A 23006-nucleotide genomic window follows, 5' to 3' on the forward strand; every position below is an offset into this window, starting at 1 on the left:
CGGATCAGCGAATTTCCTACCATTTATTATCTCTCTTTCTCTCCATTTTTTTAACATTTAAATTTTTGTACGTACAAACTATTAATTTTGCGCGACAAGTTTGAGAAACATTCGTAAAGAAAATTGAGAGAAAATAATGAAAAGGAAGTAAACGAATAGATTCATCCAATAAACTCAGAAACGTTCCTTTAATTAAATCATTTCTGGAGGAAATTCGACGCAGCTTTACTAGGAAATTAATTAGGTTTTTTTTTTTCAAAAAAATCCATTACAATTTCATTTCGCAGCTGTAAAATTAAGAAATCGTTATTATTGATTTCACTTCAGCTAAATTATTTCATTTAATTTCTCGAAAAATATATTAAATATAAGATTATAAAGAATCAAACATTTCACTTTTCAACTTGAAACATTGAAATTATACGCAATGTCTTCACATTTTATATAATTTCTTGAAAAATACTAAAGATAATAGTAATGTTAAATATAATTATAAAATCTAAGATTATAGTGAATCAAAGATGCCTATTTTTATTACTGTGTCTTTGTTAATGTTTAAGTAATTAACTTTCTAACTTGAAACATTGAAATTATACGCAATGTCTTCACATTTTATATAATTTCTTGAAAAATACTCAAGATAATAGTAATGTTAAATATAACTATCAAATCTAAGATTATAAGGAATCAAACATGCATATTTTTATTACTGTGTCTTTGTTAGTGTTTAAGTAATTCACTTTCAAACTTGAAACATTGAAATTATACGCAATGTCTTCACATTTTATATAATTTCTTGGAAAATACTCAAGATAATAGTAATGTTAAATATATCTATCAAATCTAAGATTATAAGGAATCAAACATGCCTATTTTTATTACTGTGTCTTTGTTAGTGTTTAAGTAATTCACTTTCAAACTTGAAACATTTAAATTATACGCAATGTCTTCACATTTTATATAATTTCTAGAAAAATACTAAAGATAATAGTAATGTTAAATATAATTATAAAATCTAAGATTATAAGGAATCAAACATGCCTATTTTTATTGCTGTGTCTTTGTTAGTGTTTAAGTAATTCACTTTCCAACTTGAAACATTGAAATTATACGAAATGTCTTCACATTTTATATAATTTCTTGAAAAATACTCAAGATAACAGTAATGTTAAATATAATTATAAAATCTAAGATTGTAAGGAATCAAACATGCCTATTTTTATTAATGTGACTTTCTTCCTGTTTAAGTAATTAACTTTCTAACTTGAAACATTTAAATTATACGCAATGTCTTCACATTTTATTTAATTTCTTGAAAAGTACTAAAAATAAATTGAATGTTAAATAAGCATATTAAAGCTAAATCTATATAGAATCAAACGTAACTACTGTTATTTTGGTGATTTCATTAATTTCAAACATTCAAACTTGAAATAATTATGGACTTCGAAAATTTATATTTTATTCAATTTCTCTAAATCTACTAAACTAATATTATATATCATATATGTATATAGCAGCAAAAACTATAGTGAATAATGGAAATCTATTGCTATTATGATACGAGCAATCAGTTTTACACTAATAAGCTATGAAAACGTTGCGAATACAACCAATAAACGATGCGAATAATATAGTTAATTTCGCAATAATATCCGTGTAATGATAGCAATTCATTACTTTTCCCCCGTATCGATTCGATTCTATTTTTACACAGCGATTTGTATCGGGGGCACAAACAAGGCCGTTTGTCTCCAACGTCCAATTACGTTATGAATTATTTACAGAAATAATTTGAACCCATCCCCTCGACCACCCCAATCATAATGCATAACGAGCGTTTTCCATGCAGCACAACACTAGAGTCCCGTTTTTCGGTATCATTTCAACTGCATTTCCAATGTTTATAATTGAAGCTATTATTATTTTATTAGTCCCAAATTGCAAACAAACGTGTTTCCCCAAACGCCGCCCATTTCATTTAAATAATTATAAAACATTTTTTTGTAGATTACATTCATAACGTTACATTAAATTTAACTAGTTATAAGTTATTTATTCAAATGAAAATAATAAATAGTTTGATTTTGTATACAATAAAAAATAATACGCGTTTTCCTGTTCGATTTTGCAAATTTTAATTCCATTATTCGTTTAACGAAATCGAAAATATGTATGCATGCAGTTAGTATTCGTTTCAATTTGTAATTAAAAGCAAAAAGCAAATACAAATGTTAAATAATTAATTATGCTTCAAATTTTACAATATTTATGAAATTTTTCTTTATTTTTTTAATGATTTTAAACTTAAATTATGAAAGATTTTATTCAATTATTATGATTTTTTTCTACAATTTTAAAGTAAGAAACAAACAAAAACTAACATTAAGACACTAAGGATTTCAAAGAAAATTATTCGACTTTTTGTGACCACAATATTTTTCCACTTTAAGTAATTGATTAATACAATTCAAATACATTTTTGTGCTTATTTCCAAAGATTGAAATGAAATGAAAGTTGTTTCATCAAAAGTGTACGAAGAACATTGATCGCAGGCAGCGTCATATTTAATGAATGCCTACTGTTTTCATTTAATTAAAGTACCCTTCCATTCGCTCAACACATTCGACCTACTTTTTTTCTACATTTATTTATTTATTTATTACGAGATACAAATTATTTAATTCAGCAGAAACACGTATTTCGATTCGTTTAATTTTGATACAAATAAATGTTTGTAAAATGTGCACGACTTTTAATACTTACATAAAACAAAAGTCAATATTGATATAAATGTCAAATGTCAAATTTGTAAATGTGACATTTGGTAGTATAAAATTATAAGTAAATGTCAAATTGGATTTGTTTCTTAACAATTTCCTTATTATTTCAGTAAAATTTAAAATACAAAGAACAAATTATGATTATTTTAAGTAAATATCCAGTGTCAATATCGTAGAACATTACATTCACTTATATCAACAATGAATCAAATGTCAATATTGAAGTAAATGTGACATTTGACAGTTTCAAATTGTAAGTAAATGTCAAATTGGATTTGGAAATATAAAGAGCAAATTATGATGTTTTAAGTAAATGTCAAATGTCAATATCGAAGAACATTACATTCACTTATATCAATATTGAAGAACATTACATTCACTTATGTCAATATTGAAGAACATTACATTCACTTATGTCAACAATGAAGTAAATGTCAATATTGAAGTAAATGTGACATTTGACTGTTTAAAATTGTAAGTAAATGTCAAATTGGATTTGTTTTTTATAACAATTTCTTTATTATTTAAATCAAATAAAAAGAGCAAATTATGATGTTTTAAGTAATTGTCAATATCGAAGAACATTACATTCACTTATGTCAACAATGAAGTAAATTTGACATTTGACAGTTTAAAATTGTAAGTAAATGTCAAATTTAATTTGTTTTTTAACAATTTCTTTATTATTTAAATAAAATTTAAAATATAAAGAGCAAATTATGATGTTTTAAGTAAATGTCAAAAGTCAATATCGAAGAACATTATATTTACTTATATCAACAATGAAGTAAATGTGACATTTGACAGTTTAAAATTGTAACTAAATATCAAATGTCAATATCGTAGAACATTACATTTACGTATGTCAATATTGAAGTAAAAATGACATTTGACAGTTTAAAATTGTAAGTAAATGTGAAATTGGATTTGTTTCTTTAAAAATTTCTCTATTATTTAAATAAAATTTAAAATATAAAGAGCAAATTATGATGTTTTAAGTAAATGTCAAATGTCAATATCGTAGAACATTACATTCACTTATGTCAACAATGAAGTAAATGTCAATATTGAAGTAAATATGAGATTTGACAGTTTCAAATTGTAAGTAAATGTCAAATTGGATTTGGAAATATAAAGAACAAATTATGATGTTTTAAGTAAATGTCAATATCGAAGAACGTTACATTCACTTATGTCAACAATGAAGTAAATGTCAATATTGACGTAAATGTGATATTTGACAGTATAAAATGTCAAATTCGAATGAATGATTTTAAGGTGTAACTGAATAGCTAACTTATAAAACACTAATGTTTATTAAAGATTTTCCTCAGAATTAAGCTGTGATTTGTTTTGTTCTTTATTTTTGTTAACAACTCGTTATATGAAACGCTGCAAATTAACACGAGTTTTAATAGACTCAGACGAAACGTAATTGTTTCCTGTAATTCAATTTAGCATTCGAGAATCTGAAACGAATGCAAACTGTTATATAAGATTGAATTACTGATATTTAGAGTAACAAATTTGTATTTGTATCGAAGTTTTAATAATTTCATTGTGAAAACAATTTCCAAATAATATAATAAAATTTGTATATTTTTCTTAATCTTATATTTATAAGAAAATGCGCATTGTTCTGTTGAATAAAAAACTTCTAGTTAAGATTAGAAGAAAAAAAAAATAGACGCGATAACAACAGTAATTACATAAAGGAATGTATTTGAATTGAATGCAAATAAAATTGCAAATGCGTAGTTATGATAAAGTCGACATTGTATGTAATTGATTGAAAGCTGTTTGAAAAACGTTGCTTTCTCTATTATTGAAAGTACAATTATTTTTTTGCATATTTTATATATATTTATATTTAAATTGATAATCCTACTGCATATAAAGTTTGTTAATTAACAATGTTGAATTCGTTCGTTTTTAATTAAATTAAAAAAAATCTATACAATGTAAAAGCTTCGTTGTTTTTTTTTTGCTGTCGAAATTGGGTTTATTTATATTCCCCCTATTTGCTGGATGCGGATTACGGCGGATTTAGTGAATAACAAAGGCAAACCAGAAAGGAATAAAAGCATATAGAAGATTGTGTGACCCAATAGAAACTGAATGAAACGAGAGAGAAAAAGGGAAGAGGAACCAATAAAAATTTGGTTCGGAAAGCAGTTAATCTTGGGCGAAATATTGAGGGAGGAAAAACCGTCGAGCTTCGCTGACTCTAATCGAATCTGATTGCCAGCAAAAATGTAAATCAAGAGCGTGCAATAAATATGATACATTTAACAATCCCCCAAAGGAGCGAAGGGATGATGATTCATAGCTGAAGCATTCCCTAGATCATTTCTATTCCTCTCTCCGTATAAGGACGTATTATTATTATTATGTTTATTTTTTCTGGTTTGCTTTGCGAAAATATTAATAATTTGCAGCGCGAAATTGGATTTTAACTAAACGCGAACTTGTCAAGTGCACATTGTATTAATTTCGCAAGCTATTATCGTGCAATTTTTAATCCTTCGAGGAAAGCGATATTTATCTTGGTATTAAATGGGGCGTTTTCTTTCCGATCTATACGTTATGTAATCTCTTTTTTTCTTGTTACCTATATAGATTGAGGTAAGTGTATGTGGGTGGGAAAGGCGGACGTCTACTGAGGGCGTCGGTGGTATTTTTTTTGGATCGATATCGTCCGCAAGACAAAATCCGGATTAAATGTTTGCGAACTGGAGCAATTAGTGTTGTTCGACAGTGAGGAGTCGGCAATTATTAATTGGAAAGGGACTTCGACCAGATGCGTCCCTTTTCACTGATTTCCGAACCTCTCTCACACCGCAGACACTTCGCTGAACTTGTTGTCTTTTGTAGAAGGACTTTGAGTTAACTTCGTTCATTTTTTATGTATATCGTACAATATTTTAGCTTCTTAGCTGAATGTAAGAAGTACTAAAATTCAGAAAAGTTAATTTCTTCATCTTTAAATACAATCTAAATAGTAAAAGTTATGTAACATCCATCAGATGGTACGAAAGTTAAGAAACGCTAATTTCTTCATCTTTAATATATTCTAAATAGTATTAGTTGGATAAGTTCCAGAAGGTATCCTAAATACTAAAGATGAGAAACGTTGATTTAATCAATTTTTATTATCATCTTGATGAAATAAGTTGAATTATCAAAGTTTAATAACTTTCTTAAACTTTTGAACTATTTTTTGTCTATTTCTACATCCAGAATGTATTCGAAGTACTGAGGTTAAAGAAAAGTTCTTAATTCATGTTTAATATAATCTAAATATTATATATTGGAAAAAGTCCAGAAGGTAATTGAAGTCTCAAAGTTTATGAAAGTTAAGCAACGTTTGTAGATGGGTGATCGTCATCGTTTTCTAAATATTACAATAATATGAATGATGATTATTCTGCAATAAAATAGTTTCTAAGATTTTTACTTTTCATGAAGAAATGGATGATAAAAAGAAAAACTATTTTCTTCTGCTGAAAATCTCACTTATTGGTATAAATTGGATCATAATTCTCAAAGCTTAGAAAAGTAACAAATATTTACTCTTCGTCATAATGTCCTACATTCCTTCAATCTAATAAGATTAGTATTCGTTTATTTATGTAATTCGAATCAAAATGCTCACTAAATGTCAAATTTTATGTAAACGTCAAATGTCAATATTTAAGTAAAAATGAAATGTCAATTTTAAGTAAATGTCACTTATTATTTTCATAAAAGAATTTCTACATTATTCACTTAATTTTCATATGAATTACTGATTTCAATGTGGAATATTTTCAATTTTCATTAATTATTTGAAAAACATTATGAGTATTGGTGTAAATTGGATCATAATTCTTAAAGATATGAGCTTAGAAAGGAAACAAATATTTACTCTTCAACATTCGTTCAATCTAATAAGATTAGTATTCGTTTATTTATGAAATTCGAATCAAAATGCTCACTAAATGTCAAATTTTACGTAAACGTCAAATGTCAATATTTAAGTAGAAATCAAATGTCAAATTTTAAGTAAATGTCACTTAATATTTTCATAAAAGGATTTCCACATTAATCACTTAATTTTCATATGAAATACTGATTTCAATGTGGAAAATTTTCAATTTTCGTTAATTATTTGAAAAACATTACGTAAAAATTTTACGTAAACGTCAAATGTCAATATTTAAGTAAAAATCAAATGTCAAATTTTAAGTAAATGTCACTTATTATTTTCATAAAAGGATTTCCACATTATTCACTTAATTTTCATATGAGCTATTGATTTCAATGTGGAAAATTTTCAATTTTCATTAGTTATGAGTATTGGTATAAATTGGATCATAATTCTTAAAGATACGAGCTTAAAAAGGTAACAAATATTTACTCTTCATCATAATCTCCTACATTCCTTCAATCTAACAAGATTAGTATTCGTTTATTTATGAAATTTGAATCAAAATGCTCATTAAATGTCAAATTTTACCTAAACGTCAAATGTCAATATTTAAGTAAAAATTTAAATGTCAAATTTTAAGTAAATGTCACTTGTTATTTTCATAAAAGAATTTCCACATTATTCACTTAATTTTCATATGAATAACTGATTTAAATATTAATTATTTGAAAAACATTGGGACAAAAATCACATCATTTATCATTATCACTTATTTTAAGTAATTAGTTCAGACTTTTCAAGTATTTCTTTCCTTCAAAAGACAAGAAATGAATAGAAAAATAGTCATTACTTCAGCATATAAAATTAAGTATACTTTAAATGTAAAAAACAAAAACAATACTAAAGAAATATATAAAAATATAATATAGTTTTGTAAATCTATTGTATAATTATTTCTTCATCTTATTAAAAAAAAAAACAGTCGATGTAAAATTCATCTTCTTGTACATCCACATGAAAAGACTCCGAAATAACAACAGATTTCTTCAACTGCAATCACCGAGTTGCGTGCGTACGTACACTATATAATTGGTATTCCCAAGAATCGAGCTACCTCGAAATGTGTATAAATAATACCGTCTGCACTCTACAATACAAAAACAATTTTGTACGCGTTCCCTCCGCTTTATTAATTAAAACTTTTCGTTGCGGCTAGCAAGAAAATGTTCACGTGCATAAACATACTTTAATTAATGGAGCGTAAAGTTTAGACAAAGACGTAATATATAGAGAGAAATAGAGATAGAGAGAGAACATTGGGTTTCCATAATTTCACTTGATTGCGTCTGGTAAATTGATGCGGGCTCCGCCATCAGATGTCCCTTGTCTAGTTACTGACCTAAACACGTACATTATACAAAGGAGAAAAAAAAGAAAAAAAAAGTGTAGCATGAATGAAAGGAGAAAATTCCTTTTATGGTCGGTTTTTAGGGCGTCGTAAAAGTGCGGTTAGGAAATTTTAAAATTTTCAACCCCAATAATGAGGGTAGGTGATCTGGGAATGTCTACTTCTTTTTTTCTTAAGGGCGGAGATGTTATAATTTTGGTAAAGTAATTTGCACGTGTCTTACGTAATTTTCGTTCGTCGATCGATGATCGATGACATTTTAAAGTGTTCCACTTAATGAGGCCGCCTTAATGAGCTGTCTGCACCTAAGGCGTATAAATAGCAATTATTGGCATTAAGGGGAGACGCAGTAACAATGAAAGATTGCAGAAGCTTGAGATACTAGAGTCTCCTCGACTATTACTTTGTTACTCTCTTCCCTTTATAGGAGCTGCAGTATATACAAAATAGATTTATGAAAGTTTCGAGCAAGTTCGCCAATGGAAACCCATCCAACTTCTAACAATGACAAATGCCTGCGCGCCCGGCCTTCCCTGAAGGAAAACTGGAGCGCGCCACTTCCGAATAATCCGATCCAGATTTAATCCATGAATACGAACAAAAAAAACAAACAAATCCTTGTACATGGCTGCAAAGAAATCTCTCAAGGATTCGTGCCTAGAAACGTAATCATAGTTAGTCTTCATCATAATCCTTAGTTTTAGATTAGATTCACTAAATCAAATTGTTTACAAAATGTCATATGTCAGATTTTAAGTCAAATGTCAAATTGGAATGCCTAGAAACGTAATCAAATTTACTAATTTCAATGTAATAAGATAAGTCTTTGATTCGTCGTAATTACAGTCCTAATTCACTATTATACTTAAATCAGTAGAATCAAATCGCTCACTAAATGTCAAATTTAGTCAATTGACACATCTTAAGTAGTTGTCAAAAGTCAAAAAAATTGCTCAAGAAATGTCAAATTTTTATCAGATGTCAAATGTCATTAAGTAAATGTCAAATGAACTGAACTGTTGTCTTTGTAGAAGGACTTCGTTAATATTTTTTGTATATCGTACAATATTTTAGCTTCTTAGCTGAATGTAAGAAGTACCAAAACTGAGAAAGTTATTTTTTCATCTTTAATACAATCTAAATAGTAAAAGGTATGTAAAATCCATCAGATGGTACGAAAGTTAAGAAACGCTAATTTCTTCATCTTTAATATATTCTAAATAGTATTAGTTGGATAAGTTCCAGAAGGTATTTTAAATACTAAAATTGAGAAACGTTGATTTAATCAATCTTTATTATCATCTTGATAAAATAGGTTGAATTATCAAAGTTTAATAACTTTCTTAAACTTTTGAACTCTTTATTTATATACCTTTAATATAATCTAAATAGTGAAAGTTTGATAGAGAAGGTATTCGAAATACTGAAGTTTGTTAATTCATGTTAAATATAATCTAAATGTTATATATTGGAAAAAGTCCAGAAGTCAAAGTTTATGAAAGTTAAGCAACGTTTGTAAATGGGTGTGATCGACATCGTTTTCTAAATATTACAATAAAATGAATGATCATTCTTCAATAAAATAGTTTCTAAAAGAAAAACTATTTTATTCTGCTGAAAATCTCACTTATTGGTATAAATTGGATCATAATTTTCAAAGATACGAGCTTCCTTCCTTCCTTCAATCTAATAAGATTAAAATTCGTTTATTTATGAAATAAATAATCCTTAGTTTTAGATTAGATTCATTAAATAAAATTGTTTATTAAATGTCATATGTCAGATTTTAAGTAAATGTCAAATTCAATGTAAGAAGATAAGTTTTTGTTTCTTTGATTCATCTTGATTACAGTATTAATTCACTATTATAGTTAAATCAGTAGAATCAAATCGCTCACTAAATGTCAAATTTACTCAATTGACACATCTTAAGTAGTTGTCAAATGTCAAAAAAATTGCTCAAGAAATGTCAAATTTTAATCAGATGTCAAATGTCATTAAGTAAACGTCAAATTCGATTTTGATAGCTTTACGTCACAAACTGTTCTTTAGTCTACGCTACAACTCTGTAAGTTTTATAATTTACATTTGCAATAAAATTGTTTTTAAGAGCTGTTACAAAACAAATGTAATCTTCTCTAAAAATAGATTGACCACAATAAAAATTAGATAACCTCAAAGTATATCGAAATGACAACACTTCTTTTACGAAAATTTTTGCAAATTATAGATTATTTAACCGTTTTTTTTTTTATTAAAGATCTTCAGAATTTAACTCAAAATTTCAATCTTTAAACTTATAAATATATATGCGTAATTGCAATTGCAAGTTTTGCCGTTACACGGTTGAACGGATAGAAAATTTCGCTGCAGCTCGAGCGAGAAAGATCGATAATATTTATAAAGCGAAACCCTTGCGAGTTTCAGCAGATTTTTTCAAAGGATTCCCGACTTACGACTTTCCTGGTTTCACCCTTGGTTCATCCGAATTACCGAATACGTATTAATTATTTACTTTAACTTTACTTCCTTCATATTTCAACGTTACAAAAGAAAAGTTAGCAAAAAAAAATGAGGTATAATTAACTCTAGTTTTCAGTTTTTATGTACTTTGTCAACAAAATTTTAGCACACACAAAAAAAATTATATAATTAGCAAAAGTTTCTAAGTTAATTAATGAACAAAATTATTTTCTTTTAGTTAGAATATATGGATTTGAAGCAAACAGGATTTCAGCGTTAAATTACGTTAAGTTAAAGGATTATAATATTAGCGGGAAATTTAAATTGCGCAAAACAAACTTTCGGTAGGTGATAAATACTCGTACTCCATCTACCGATGTTTGTTTAGAACTTGTATCATAATTAATACAAAACACCGCCAACTTTATATAATCCATACGGATTTCACTGCTATTCATTACCTGTACTTACGTTCAAATTGAACCGAAACTCGTTGCATCCTCATAACTTCAATACTTAATTAATAGAGAAATAAACAAATTTTATTAATTTCTCAATGATTTTAAACATTGATTTGAAGCAAAAATTAAACTGGAAATTGGAAATTTTCAGTACAAATACAAATTGATTAATTATTGGCAAACGATATTTGTTTAGGCTCCATCTGGTATTACTATTATTATTGTAAGTATGAGAAGATCAGGTCGCGGATGCTTGGGAAAACGGGCATGAAATTAATTTTCCCGTCCATGTGCGGATGATGTTCGGAAAAGCAAATAGATGCGTGGGGGTGAAATTTGCAGAGCAAACGCGGAACGAAATCAGTTTTCCCATCTCACAGATTCCCCATCATTATTATTATTGACTTTGGAAACGTAGGAATCGGATTTAATGTATTTTGTCAACTTACTCAATTGCACTTCAATACTATACAACAGCGTTTCTCAACCTGTGGGTCTTGTAATGACAGCTGTCACCTTTGATACAAAGTGACAGCTGTCACATTCGATGCAAAGTGACAGATGTCAGAAAAATACAATTGGGACAAACGAATACCAGTTAAAAAATTGAGAAACGCTGGATAAAATGAGATAAAGATATCTTTAAAGAAGCTCTAAAACGATTGGGAAAACTTGTGCTTATTCCCCGTCATTATTATTATTATTGACTTTGGAAACGTAGGAATCGGATCTAATGCGGATAACATTTTGTCATCTTCCTCAATTGCACTGCAATACTTTACAGTAGCGTTTCTCAACATGTTGGTCGTGTAATGACAGCTGTCATCTTTGATACAAAGTGACAGCTGTCACATTCGATGCAAAGTGACAGATGTCAAAAAATACAATTGGGACAAACAAAAACCAGTTAAAAAGTTGAGAAACTCTGGATAAAATGAGATAAATATATCTTTAAAGAAGCTGTAAAACGATTGAGAAAACTTGTGCTTATTCCCCGTCATTATTATTATTATTGACTTTAGAAACGTAGGAATTGGATCTAATGCGGATAACATTTTGTCAACTTCCTCAATTGCACTGCAATACTATACAGCAGCGTTTCTTAACCTATGTGTCTTGTAATGACAGCTGTCATCTTTGATACAAAGTGACAGCTGTCACATTCGATGCAAAGTGACAGATGTCAAAATAATAGAATTGGGACAAACGAATAACAATTAAAAAGTTTAGAAACGCTGGATAAAATGAGATAAAGATATCTTTAAAGAAGTTCTAAAACAATTGTGTGCAAACCCGAGATGATCCATCTAATAGCGATTTAATAGGCTATGAATATATTAAAATGTGTTTGCTGAAGGTGTCAACGTTATGTAAATTATTTATCCACGAAAACCCATCAAATTATCGGAGCAAACAACCGTCCTTGATGATGCCAATAATCATCCTCGCCCGTTGTTTACCCAAAGAGTTCTCGCACGTCGATTGAAACCTTATCCAGATCAACTTTCAAATATTAAATTGCAAATCCATCAAAATTGTATAATTTGTGCAAATTTCCGATTAATCCGTTTATAGTCACCATCATTGTTATTATTGTTATTATTTAATTAATTATTTACAATAATACTCGACGATAATTACGGACGTGCGGTTTCGGCAATGCGGAAAACGCGGCCGAATATTTGCACGCATTTCGCAAAAGCCCAACCGCTCAAATACCAGTGGATGAAACCACCATAAACACTTTTTTTTTATATTCCATTATTAATCAAAAACAATTTTTCATTTTTCAATTTAAAATTTTATTGTCATAAAAGAACCGTTACGATGTTTTCTTCAAATAAATGTTGATTCAATTATGAAATTCACTCCAAAATTATTTCCAAATAAAATTAGATAAACTACAATACACGAAAATCATATAAAAACTTACATAACCTCAATTTTGAATGAGAGAGAAATTGATAAAATAGTTACACTTCTTTTATGACAATTTTTTTTTAATAATTGATGACTAATCAAATAGTAACGCTTCTTTTATGACACTTAAAAAATGATTTATTAACAAAGTTACGTAAAGTCACATTAATTACAATTATTTATTAAAGTATTGTAATAAATTATAGCGAATCGTATAGTTTTTATAGCTTGATATAGAAAAATAATTAACGAAATAGTAACGCTATTACAAATCCTTATTAAACTCATGTAATTCAGTATTGTAATAAATTATAGCGAATCGTATAGTTTGATATAGAAAAATAATTAACGAAATAGTAACGTTATTACAAATCCTTATTAAACTCATGTAATTCAGTATGGAATACAACCATTTCCATGTAGTGAACTAAAAAAAAATTATATAATATAATCATACAAAAGTTAGAAGAAAAACAATTTTCACAAGTCGGGATAAAAACTCTCCTATTCTCTGTATTTCTCAAAAAAAACAATCCTATTGTTCTTCTTTATGCAGCGTTTTTAATTAAAATTTTCACTCGTTTATTATTTTAAAGGGCAGAAAGATAATCCGCTTTCGACTTTGCCCGAATCACTACTATTCGCGCTCCTACAAAACTTCCATTTGTTAGGAGAAATTTATTTTTTTTTTTGCTGGAAACGGAATGTCCATTAACTCGCTTTTATCTATAAGTCTGTATTAAAATCAACGGAGAGAAAACTTGTGCTTATTGGACAAAAAAAAACTGTAACCTCAGCTAAATACTAGAATGTAGAACAAGTATCGATTGTTTGAGTCATCAAAAAAAAAACAATCATGTAATATTTTCGTATAAAATTCGCGCGAATTAATTTTTCAATGTTGTTTATACATTGATTAAATTACAATATTTTGTATACTATTTCAGCTTTTCCATTATATTTTATTATATGACAAAACTGTATATTTAACAATTGTTTAAATGTGCACAATTCAAAGTGTAACTAATTTAACAATGAAACTATGGATAGTTTGGAAATGGATTCAGTGAAAAATGTCGATTTTTGCTTGAAAAACTTTACAAAATACAATCTTTCATGCTGAGTAATTGGCAAATACACGGATCCATTGAAGACGATGGCTATAAGTAAACTGAAAATGTGGATTTTTGTAACGTTTCAACATCGATTTTCTGTCAAATACACGTATTCGTTCGTTCATTCATTCATTCATTTCGGTGTCTTGTCGAGAGCAAAGGAAACATTTTCGCCGTCGAAACGTATAAGAAAACATTGTTTATCTACCACACAAATCATCTCATCAAGTTATCCAGACATCTTTAGCTAATATACTTGATGCAATCCAGATTCACCACCTAATTAAATCGTAAAATGATGAAATCGTAACGCTGCTTTTATGACAACTCTAAATCTAAAGTTACATAAGTTTTAAATTCACATTTATTATAATTATTTACTAAAGTGATATAACGAAAGCAAATACTAATAATTTCTATCGAATTCAATAGATTACAGAGCAAAAAAAAATAACTAGATGTAGAAATTCTTTATAAACTGAATCATTTACATACGAAACAATACGTTATTAAATTTCCATTTTTTTTTGTTGATTTTACTTATTTACAAAACTAATGACTTGTTTTCCTTTCAACAATCGATTGTAAATTAAACAATGATGTGATTAGGATGGAAAAAGTTGTTGAATTACGTAGGTTAATAATTATAAAAATAAAAGTTTTAATCCGTCGCCGATAAATGGATGCAAACGCAAATTGTACAACACTCTCCGTACTCTAATTGTACACATATTATCCAGAGGATTACAGATTACACAACATTACCTAACGCTTTGTGAAACACATCATCATCATCATCCCGCATTCCCACATTCAAATTGCCTCCTACGGTCCCCGTTTATCCTCCTCAACCTTCTTCATCTCCTTCGACTAATTTCCTTTTATCTTCAGACCGTTCTGTGTTAATAAAGGTTAAGTGCAGCTGCTTTCTTCGGATTTAATTTCTGTTTTCTTTCTTTTTTTTTTTGTTTGTTCAATCACTTATGTAATAATAAACAATAGTTTTGTGTTAGTATTAATTTCGTATTAATTATTAACAATAAATAACAAATAAATTGATTATCTTAAGTTTTCGTTTATTTTCTCGCCGTGTTAACAAAGGTTAAGTGCAGCATCTATCGTCGAGTGGATTTATCTTCTTCAATTATCTCACTTATGTAATATTAATCATATGAATGTCGCTTCGTGCATTCGCCTGCACACAAACTAACATCTCTTTAAATGAAGATTAATCATTCAGTCAGTTACATAACATTTCCATACGCAACAATAGTCTTTATCATTTAATTAATCTTTAAGGACAATTAAGTATTGTCACTAAGTCATAAACTATCTAATAATTGTAAAAGTAAACATTAATTCAGAATTGATCAACTTTTTTTTGCTTAATTTATTAAACAAAATCTCATAATTTCTTATTCAAATTTAGGTTTTCAATTTAATAATTTTTTTACTGTTTTCAATTAATTCGTAAGTTATGTAATGAATCCTGTTTAAAATTGTGATAATAATGAGTACTGAAATAAAGACTGTTTATTTCAGCACTTTTATAAGCAATAAAAGTGTTCTTTATTTCCTAGTTAATAAGTTGTAAAATGTTTACACGTAAATTGAAAACTAATTATTCTATCTTTAGATCCAATAAAAATGTATTTACAGTTTAATTAATTTCTTTATTTTATACCAATTTATTGTACGAATATAAAATGTATTGTTTTTAATTAAATAAAGAAGAGATTTTTCTTAACATTTAAGTATTGAAAATTTATAATTTCTTATTGACTTTAACTAATATTGAGAAGTTTAATTAAGACCAATTATTCTACTTTTAGATGCAATAAATAAAAACTGTCCATTTTAGGACAAAATTGTAAGTTTTTACTAAATAAGTACGAGATTTTACTTATATAAAACAGTTTCAATTAATAACATTTAAAATTTTGATACACTTCGAATAGTCTGTATATAAATAAATAATTAAATAGAATAATTTCATTTTATTACAATCATTGATCTCTATGAAAATATTGCAAAATTATCATGAAATGAAGATTAATTATTCTACTTTTAAAGCATTTATAAATGTGTTGTAGTTCAATTTGGTTTTATACAAATTGCTGCAGTTTTTAAATGTAATTTATAATTATAAAATATGAAATAAAAATCGTTTAAAAAGTTCTTTTCTTTTTAAATTATAACTTTTTTTAATTTAAAAAAATGTAGGTAAAAATATGCAATTTATTAAAAAAATTCGTTAAATATCAAATATATGCATTAAATTTTGTTAACAAAAGGATAAAATGGTTAAAATATTCAATAAATGAAGCAATAGAAGCGTTTTAATTAAATTTATTGATCCAATATCAAAATAATAATAATTTTACTACAAATTTTAGTCTCTTTTATTAATTATTTAATGCAAAATAAATTATAAACGTAGTGCATTAAAGTGTATAAACTCTTAAGATATAAGAAAAGGGTCAAAATAGATGCGAAACTGGAGCTTCGAGTTACGTAACTTTGTTATCGATTCTCGCAAAAATTTAATGAAAGCGCGGAATGCGAATTCGGTTATTTCATTTACGTTTAAATGTGAATTGAAGCGATGTTAAGTGAACGTGTCGCAACAGAATGAATTAGTGACTAATGCAGAAGTATGAATCAACTAACGTTTGGAGGAAAAAATGCAGTGAAAATTCACGGAATTTGTATTATTATCCTTATTTTTCCGTGACCGGAATAGAGAATACCATTTTTTTTCGTTTTTGTAAGGGTTTTGTTTCGGAGTTTGGTAGCGCGCACACGAAACTTTCCAACATCCGCGACTTCAAAGGGATGCCCTAATTACCACCCGGGCAAGTGGTAAAAAGTAGAGGAAGAGCTTTGGCTTTTCGAGGAACGTACGCATGCATGAATGCGGTGATGACTGTAAAAAGAGCGAGTTAATTGTAAGCGAATAAACGGCGCGCGGAATTAAATAATGGGCGGCAAATTTCGAACTGGCGCAAAAGTCCTTCTTGTTCCACATTGTTCGATAATGAAACATTTCTCTGCTTATGTATTTGTGTGATCGTTAACCTTGACTTTCGAGCTGGTAAACAAAACTGTGTGTGTTATTATGCACCGAGGTAGTCTCCTCTCAAATACCTCTTTTTCATCATCATCTACCTTTTCTTTTTCTTTTTTTCATTTTATTTAGTATCTATTTTTTTTTTGGTTTTCTTTACCTGAGAAAGATCAGCGTCGTCCCGCAACTTTTCCTCGACGGTAGCACAATCTGCGAACGCCAGCGCGGCCAAAACAACCAAGACGTGTGGTAGTAGCATTATTCCTCTTCCTGTTCCGCACAAATTCGCACAACCTAGGCAACACAATCAGACAGTGTGAAAGAACAGAAGAACAATAACAGATTTGTTGTATTGATGATGAGTTTCTTGTTATTTGCTTTTGAGCGGCAAAGAGATTCAACAGCAACTTTCCTCCTCACCTTTCATCCAAGAGTTACCGTGATGAACTAAACTCGACGACCGGTTTATATCCCCACTCGCGCCCCGAGGAAGCGGCGAGCGAGCGCGCGCCTTGCGCTCAACCATCGCAGAGGATTGAATCATTCGATATTTTCTCTGTTCCCATTACTTCTTATGCCATCCGTTTCTCTTCTCTTTTGCTTGTTTTCGGACAAGAGGAGACTCTTGTATCATCGTCCTTCCTTCCATATTCCAGACCCGGTTTCAATACCAGAAGCCAAACGGAAGAACCCATTTCGATGTTTGATGCATCGCCTACAGAATTCCAATTGCATCCTCCTACCACAATCCATTGAACTTATTACATCAAATACTTATAAATCAGTCTAAAACAACAACAACATTTACTTGTTAATTATTACAAAACTAACAATAATTACTTTCAAAAGCAATTATTAATCTTATTCAAACAATTACTTACAAATATTTAAGTATTTCAATACAAATCTCAATAAATTTACAACAAATTACAAACAAATATGTACAAACCCAACTAACAATTATACAAAAACACATAACTACACACCTCTTAATTAAAAGCGTTGTTATAATGAATTGCTACTATTTTTGTCATACTTAGTCAGTTTTAGTTTCATATACTTTTAGTGTCGATCATTCAGTTACAAATCTTAATATTTTTACAAAGTCAATTGAAAATTACACAAAACTATACATTTCTTAATTAAAAATAATTACTAATAAAAATCTCTATAAAATATCCTTTTAATGTAAATCTTTCAGTTATAAAATTTAATATTTTTATAAGAAATATGGACAAAGTCAATTTAAAATTACACTTAAACAAAAGACTATACAGTTTTTTTTTTATTAAATGAATTAATAATACAAATAAGACAAAAATTATAGATATACACGAATGTCATAAAAGAAACGTTACTATTATTAATTGCAGTAATTTTTTGGTATACTTAAGTTAAGTAAGTTTTCGTTTCATATCCTTTTAATATGGATCATTCAGTTATAAAATTTAATATTTCTACAACAAACATGGACAAAGTTTATTGAAATTTATACCAAAACATAAAACTCTTATTAAAAACAATAAAATCTATAAAAAAATGAATTACTGTCATTTTTGTTATACTTAAGTTAAGACAGTTTTCGTTTCATATATTTTTAGTACAGATCTTTTAGTTACAAATCTTAATAGTTTTACAACAAATATGGACAAAGTCAATTGAAAATTACACTAAAATACAAAATTAGAAAGTTCTTAATTAAAAAGAATTAATAATACAAATAAGATAAAAATTATAGATATACACGAATGTCATAAAAGAAACGTTACTATTATGAATTGCAGTAATTTTTTGGTATACTTAAGTTAAGTAAGTTTTCGTTTCATATGCATTTAGTGTAGATCTAACAGTTATAAGATTTAATATTTTTACAAGAAATATGGACAAAGTCAATTGAAAATTACACAAAAACACAAAACTATACAGTTCTTAATTAAAAAGTATTAATAATACAAATAAGACAAAAATTGTAGATATACACGAATGTCATAAAAGAAACGTTACTATTATGAATTGCAGCAATTTTTTAATATATTTAAGTTAAGTTATAAAATTTAATATTTCTACAAGAATCATGGACAAAGTTTATTGAAATTTACACCAAAACATAAAACTCTTATTAAAAATAATAAAATCTATAAAAAAATGAATTATTGTCATTTTTGTTATACTTAAGTTAAGACAGTTTTCGTTTCATATACTTTTAGTGTAGATCTTCTAGTTACAAATCTTAGTATTTTTACAACAAATATGGACAAAGTCAATTGAAAATTACACTAAAATACAAAATTAGAAAGTTCTTAATTAAAAAGAATTAATAATACAAATAAGATAAAAATTATTGATTTACACGAATGTCATAAAATAAACGTTACTATTATGAATTGCAGCTATTTTTTATTATACTTAAGTTAAGTAAGTTTTCGTTTCATATCCTTTTAATGTAGATCTTTCAGTTATAAAATTTAATATTTTTATAAGAAATATGGACAAAGTCAATTGAAAATTACACTAAAACACAAGACTATACAGTTCTTAATTAAAAAAGAATTAATAATACAAATAAGACAAATATTGTAGATATATACGAATGTCATAAAAGAAACGTTACTATTATGAATTATTTTCATTGGTTTCATAGCCTTTTAGTTCTACAGCAAACATGGACAAATTTTATTGAAATTTATACCAAAACATAAAAATCGAATATCATAAAACAAGCGATATTATTATAAATTGCAGCTATTTTTTGTTATACTTAAGTTAAGTCAGTTTTCGTTTCATATACTTTTAGTGTGGGTCATTCAGTTACAAATCTTAATATTTTGACAACAAATATGGACAAAGTCAAGTGAAAATTACACAAAACTATACAGTTCTTAATTATAAAGAATTAATAATAAAATCTCTATAAGACAAAAATTGTCATAAAAGAAGCGTTATTATTATGAATTACAGTCATTGTTATGATCAATTTATTAACTAACATTTTCTGTCTAACGACAGAAACTTTTTCTTCCTAATTTATATATTAATAACATCAATTGAAATATATACAATTCATTAATATTTATATAATCATTGCATTGAAAAGTAATATAATTTCATTGTATTTCATGCACAGCACACAAGTGAGGAAGGAAAAGCTTTTACTTATGTTATTCTACGCTCGATCGTTAGCGGTTTTTGCGGTTGTCTCACAAATATTGAATTCTAATTCGAGTTTTGATGACTAATCTACCACTACATGGTTAACACATTCTACGTCGACATACTTGCAGCAATTACAAAAAAAAATACACAACTAAATCAACAAATTTCAAATTTGTTCAATCATCTCTTAAAAAATGTTGCATTAACAAAACATGTTTAATTACGTTTATTGATACTACAAGTAAGAGGATATTCATTAGAAATATGATAGGTGATTGAGTTACTTAATACATTAAATAAATAATATAAATTTACACTCTAATGCATCGTTAAGATCACGCAGAAAGTAAAATCAATTACATTGCTCGCATAAATATGAACTTTCCAACGAACGAAAAGAAATGGGTCATGCAATGTAATTTTCCTCTTTATCTCACGAATAGAATATTACAAAAATTAATTAAATGATACTGATTATATACAAAATATTATTGTTTCTTTTATATAGAAATTCTGAACGCATTTATTTATTAGTTGTTCATCGTTTTTATTGAATCGTTAAAATTGTTTACATTCATAATGAGTGTAAAATGCGAGTGTAAAACCGCAGCTGTTCGTGACGCCCTGACACGAATGTTAAACACTCTGCGTTCCGTTTCGCAGAATATCGTGGAAAACACACACACACTTTTGAATTGAAAAATTTCTTGTTTACGAATCGTATTTTTGAAGTACATTAAATGAAATTAATACAAAGTGTTGTAATCGATTTAAAAACTCAATAATGTATACATTTTTTGTATCTAATTTAACAAAAATGGATCAAATAAACTTTTGTAGTATTCATTATTATTAGTATACTATCAAAAGTGCAATTATATAAATGTTATATGAATTTAACAACATTTGAATTTAAGATTTGAATTAGATTTTATTAGGAAATTGTTGTTTGTAATTTACGTATTATATTGTATGATTGTTGTATTAATAAAAATCAATGTTTAAATTTTAATAACTATAGTATTTGCCATTGAAATAATTGAATAATTTGTAGTTAGTTAATGAAGAAATCGTTTAATGTATAAATTTACTATTTAGTTACTTGGGGAGTTGAGAAATTGGCTTTGAATTCACACACACACTTTTGAATTTAAAAATTTGTTGTTTACGAATCGTATTTTTGAAGTACATTAAATGAAATTAACACAAAGTGTTTTAATCGATTTAAAAACTCAATAATGTATACATTTTTGTTTCTAATTTAACAAAAATGATTCAAATAAACTTTTGTAGTATTCATTATTATTAGTATACTATCAAAAGTGCAATTATTTAAATTTTATATGAATTTAACAACATTAGAATTTAAAATTAGAATTAGATCTTATTAGGAAATTTTTGTTTGTAATTTACGTATTATATTGTATGATTGTTGTATTAATAAAAATCGATGTTTAAATCTTAATAATTATAGTAGTTGCCACTGAAATAATTGAATAATTTTTAGTTAGTTAATGAGGAAATCGTTTAATGTATAAATTTACTATTTAGTTACTTGGGGAGTTGAGAAATTGGGTTTGAATTCACACACACACTTTTGAATTTAAAAATTTGTTGTTTACGAATCGTATTTTTGAAGTACATTAAATAAATTTAACACAAAGTGTTGTAATCGATTTAAAAACTCAATAATGTGTACATTTTTGTATCTAATTTAACAAAAATGGATCAAATAAACTTTTGTAGTATTCATTATTATTAGTATACTATCAAAAGTGCAATTATTTAAATTTTATATGAATTTAACAACATTAGAATTTAAGATTAGAATTAGATTTTATTAGGAAATTTTTGTTTGTAATTTACGTATTATATTGTATGATTGTTGTATTAATACAAATCAATGTTTAAATTTTAATAACTATAGTATTTGCCATTGAAATAATTGAATAATTTTTAGTTAGTTAATGAGGAAATCGTTTAATGTATACATTTACTATTTAGTTACTTGGGGAGTTGAGAAATTCGCTTTGAATTCACACACACACTTTTGAATTTAAAAATTTGTTGTTTACGAATCGTATTTTTGAAGTACATCAAATAAAATTAACACAAAGTGTTGTAATCGATTTAAAAACTCAATAATGTATACATTTTTGTATCTAATTTAACAAAAATGGATCATATAAACTTTTGTATTATTCATTAATATTAGTATACTATCAAAAGTGCAATTATTTAAATTTTATATGAATTTAACAACATTAGAATTTAAGATTAGAATTAGATTTTATTAGGAAATTGTTGTTTGTAATTTACGTATTATATTGTATGATTGTTGTATTAATAAAAATCGATGTTTAAATCTTAATAACTATAGTTGTTGCTACAGAAATAATTGAATAATTTGTAGTAAGTTAATGAGGAAATCGTTTAATGTATAAATTTACTATTTAGTTACTTGGGGAGTTGAGAAATTGGCTGTGAATTCACACACACACTTTTGAATTTAAAAATTTGTTGTTTACGAATCGTATTTTTGAAGTACATTAAATGAAATTAACACAAAGTGTTGTAATCGATTTAAAAACTCAATAATGTGTACATTTTTGTATCTAATTTAACAAAAATGATTCAAATAAACTTTTATAGTATTCATTATTATTAGTATACTATCAAAAGTGCAATTATATAAATGTTATATGAATTTAACAACATTTGAATT

General features: G+C 27.0%; 1 long non-coding RNA gene across 1 annotated transcript; it reads right to left on the reverse strand.

The window, feature by feature from the left end:
* Nucleotides 1-16823: 16823 nt before the first annotated feature.
* Nucleotides 16824-17633, reverse strand: LOC108561378. The gene is made up of 2 exons (XR_001891015.1): nt 17549-17633; nt 16824-17422 (listed from the first exon to the last, which is right to left on the reverse strand). It is a non-coding gene; the product is annotated as an uncharacterized LOC108561378 (long non-coding RNA).
* Between the last annotated feature and the right edge of the window lie 5373 nt (nt 17634-23006).

The sequence above is a fragment of the Nicrophorus vespilloides genome, unplaced genomic scaffold (assembly GCF_001412225.1).
Source record: "Nicrophorus vespilloides isolate i.1.1-1 unplaced genomic scaffold, Nicve_v1.0, whole genome shotgun sequence".
In the NCBI taxonomy this organism is placed as follows: domain Eukaryota; kingdom Metazoa; phylum Arthropoda; class Insecta; order Coleoptera; family Silphidae; genus Nicrophorus; species Nicrophorus vespilloides.